This window comes from Lynx rufus, unplaced genomic scaffold (assembly GCF_022079265.1).
Source record: "Lynx rufus isolate CCGP_SWC_20201006 ecotype Redwood Valley unplaced genomic scaffold, mLynRuf1.p SCAF_25, whole genome shotgun sequence".
NCBI classification, from domain to species: Eukaryota; Metazoa; Chordata; class Mammalia; order Carnivora; family Felidae; genus Lynx; species Lynx rufus.
Genome location: NW_025814840.1, coordinates 13936278 through 13939325, shown reverse-complemented (window position 1 = coordinate 13939325; position 3048 = coordinate 13936278). Strand labels below are relative to the sequence as shown.

The following is a 3048-nucleotide window of genomic DNA, read 5'->3' as shown; positions in this document are numbered from 1 at the left end:
CGGGCATTCTTCCCAAACAGGGGAGGCAATTCACTTTTCAGGGGAAATGCCCTGTTGAAAGAAAATGAAGTCCCCTGGGGGAAGGCGGGGGAGGGGTGTGTCGGACTCCACGGAGGTTCAGTGCCTAAGGTGCTGGGGGGGGGGGGGCGGGCAAAGAGTGTCCAGTTGCCTTTGAGAGACCAAGAGAGGAATGTTGAGGTCTGACACCCCTCTGCAGGGGAGGGAGGCTGACTGAGGGAAGGTGAAGTTCTCCTCCGGCCAAGCTGCCCATTCCTCTTGTGAGGCCCGGGGCCAGCCCGGCAGCTGGCTGCCCCCGGGGCCCCGCCCGGGGGACTTTCTCGGGGACAGAGCCCCGGGCCCACTCTGGCTCCTGCTTCCTGCGACAGCCACTCGGGTGCCCACGCCTCAACCAGGCGTATTTTCAAGCCACCCAAAAATAACAACATCTGATACGAGGCCTCCGAAGGCTTTGGCCGGGGTCATGTTACCAAATTCTTGACTCAAGGATTGTAAATGAGAACTCCTTTTTTTTTTTTTTTTTCCAGTCAGGCTATTTTTTTCCCTGTTTCTTTTCTCGAGCTGTTGGGAGAACCCCAACCAAGGAATCAGTGCTTAATGGGTCATGGGGTATAAATAGTAGTGTTGAGACCATAACACAAGGCTCTTTGTACTATCATGCAACTAAACCTAAAAAAAAAAAAAAAAAAAAAAGCTTCCAGACAGACCAGCTAACACACCAGCATGGGGCTCTCTGGGGGAGTGTGTGTGGCATTGCTGACCACAGGCTACATTCTATATTTGTCCACTCCAGCGCTCCACTACTGAAGTCTATTTACAGCCTCACCGTGTACACAGGATACCCTATTCATGAAGTAGGTACTCAAAAAAAAAAAAACAAAAAAACCATTCCATATATATTTTTGTGCCGCCGATAGTTCATACACATAAGCTGAAGCGACAAAAGTCAACACCGAAGCGGGAATCCCAAGCTTTGTGAATATCTTCTTGCTTGTCAACGGGCAGCAAATGGGGACGAACGTACCTGTTCCCTGAAAGTTGGCTCGAAGTCACGTGAGGTGCGGCTTCGAAGCTTAAGAGATGGAATCTGGGGGGCTTCTTTGCTGTGAGGCACTCTTTAAATACGAGCGATTGTCCCAATTAAACTAAATTTCCATCACGGGGTCAGTTCTTTGCTGAAGCGAAAGGAGACGACCCAAAGGATCTATTAATTTGCCACCAGTCATTGTATTTGGAGACCCTGAGGGATCCTGAAAATGGATTAATTATGACAGGCCTGACGGTGGATTTCTGGGCGATTATGGTATTATAAGGGATGCCGATTTTCATGTGACAGGGAAATTCATAGACTCTAACACAAGTCCTGTTATGATAGGAGAAGGGACCAGGCTGAGGGACATGTGACTTAGCAGCTGACGAGTGCAACAATTCTCAGAATTTTGTGGCTCAGAATGTGTGCTGGCTACCAAGAACTGCGATTTTAGAAATAGAAAGTTCAGACGGCGAGCCCACTGGGCAGAAACTCGAATTCTTGGTTCAGGAACATGCCCGGAGGCGCTCAGGGCTGGGCCGAGGTTCTGGCCATTCAGCGTCCTATATTTAAATTCTGAGCCTGTCGGCAAAATAATAGTAATAGTAATAATAAATCTCCTGTGGCAAAGAGCCTCTTTCTTTTGTGGGCTCTCCTACAGGACTTGTCGGGCAAGATAGACCTCTGGGCTGCCGTGATCCCGCCTCCCCATCTTCCGGTGGGTGGTATGTGGGACAGCGTGGGAGGTGACACTTCTGCTCAAGCGGTTGGATTAACCAGAACATTAGCGGGAGAACAACACGGTGGGGGGCAGAGTGGGGTTCAGGCCGCACTGCGGAGGTACCTCAGAGGTGATGCCACCTGTTAACGAGGGTTCGTATTCTGGTAGCCGGTATTGGAGCTGTGTCGCCGGAGAGAAGGGAAGAAGGGTACAGGCAGAGCTGTTGGGTCCTAGCTCACACAGAACACGGGGAGGGGAGCCACACTCCGAGACCGAGGGCTGCCCGTTGAGCGCCTACTTAGCAGTAGGCAGGAGCCAGTGCTAAGCGCTTTCCATAATCATCTCGTCCAGCGTGCACAAACTCCTCGTGATGCCGGTGCTTTGCTTATGCCTAGTCGACACACGGGGACAGAACCACGGCAAAGAGCGTGTCCAAGACCACATGGCTAATGGCACTGTGGAGGCAGAATTGGAATCCAGACTCTTTGATGTCAAAACCCAGGCTATTCCTGACTCGGCCGAACGTCTTCCTCTCTCCGTACCTCACATTCTAGGCACAGCAGTGCATCTAGGACTCAGGATATCTCAGGGGTGAAGTCAGAGGAACCTCAGGGAGAAGAGGTCATAGTGCCATACGGCCCCCAGGACTGGCCCTGGACGGGGGGGCTCCTGGCTCCCCTCCGTGCTGTGAGTGCCTGTCATCCTTGCTGGACAGAGATCAGGAACATGTGGGCCCGGAGCTGGGGACCTTCGAGCTGAGATTTCAGCTGGGTCTCTGTGCCGTAAGTTGATGAAAAGAAAATCTGCACTTCGGGACATTTGCACATACCCATGAAATCGTATTTAAAAAGATCCTGATTGCCAAAGATGAAAACGCGCCCGTTTTCATCCTCCAGCTTTAAATGGAAACTAAGACAAGCTTGTGGTTCCACTGGGAATCGAACCCAGGATCTTCTGCGTGTAAGGCAGATGTGCTAACCGCTACACCATGGAACCTGAAGACTCAGCTCCCGGCTCAAAGAGCATGTGCTATACAGTCCTGTGTTTTCACTTTTCCTGGCTCATTACCTGCCGTCCATCAGTTGGGAAGAAAATGAGCCCCCTGACACATCCCAGGTCACAAGCCCACCTCACTCGCCTCACTTCATCTCACCTCCTAGGCATTCTATCATCTCACATCCTCGCAGGAAGTACAATAAGATATTTTGAAAATGAGATCACATTCACGTAACTTTTATTACAGTATAGGCTTATAGTTATTCGATTTTATTATTAGTTA

General features: G+C 50.7%; 1 non-coding gene across 1 annotated transcript; it reads right to left on the bottom strand.

Annotated features, from left to right (window-relative positions):
- Positions 1 to 2692: 2692 nt before the first annotated feature.
- Positions 2693 to 2765, bottom strand: TRNAV-UAC (transfer RNA valine (anticodon UAC)). Its single transcript has one exon. It is a non-coding gene; the product is annotated as a tRNA-Val (tRNA).
- Between the last annotated feature and the right edge of the window lie 283 nt (positions 2766 to 3048).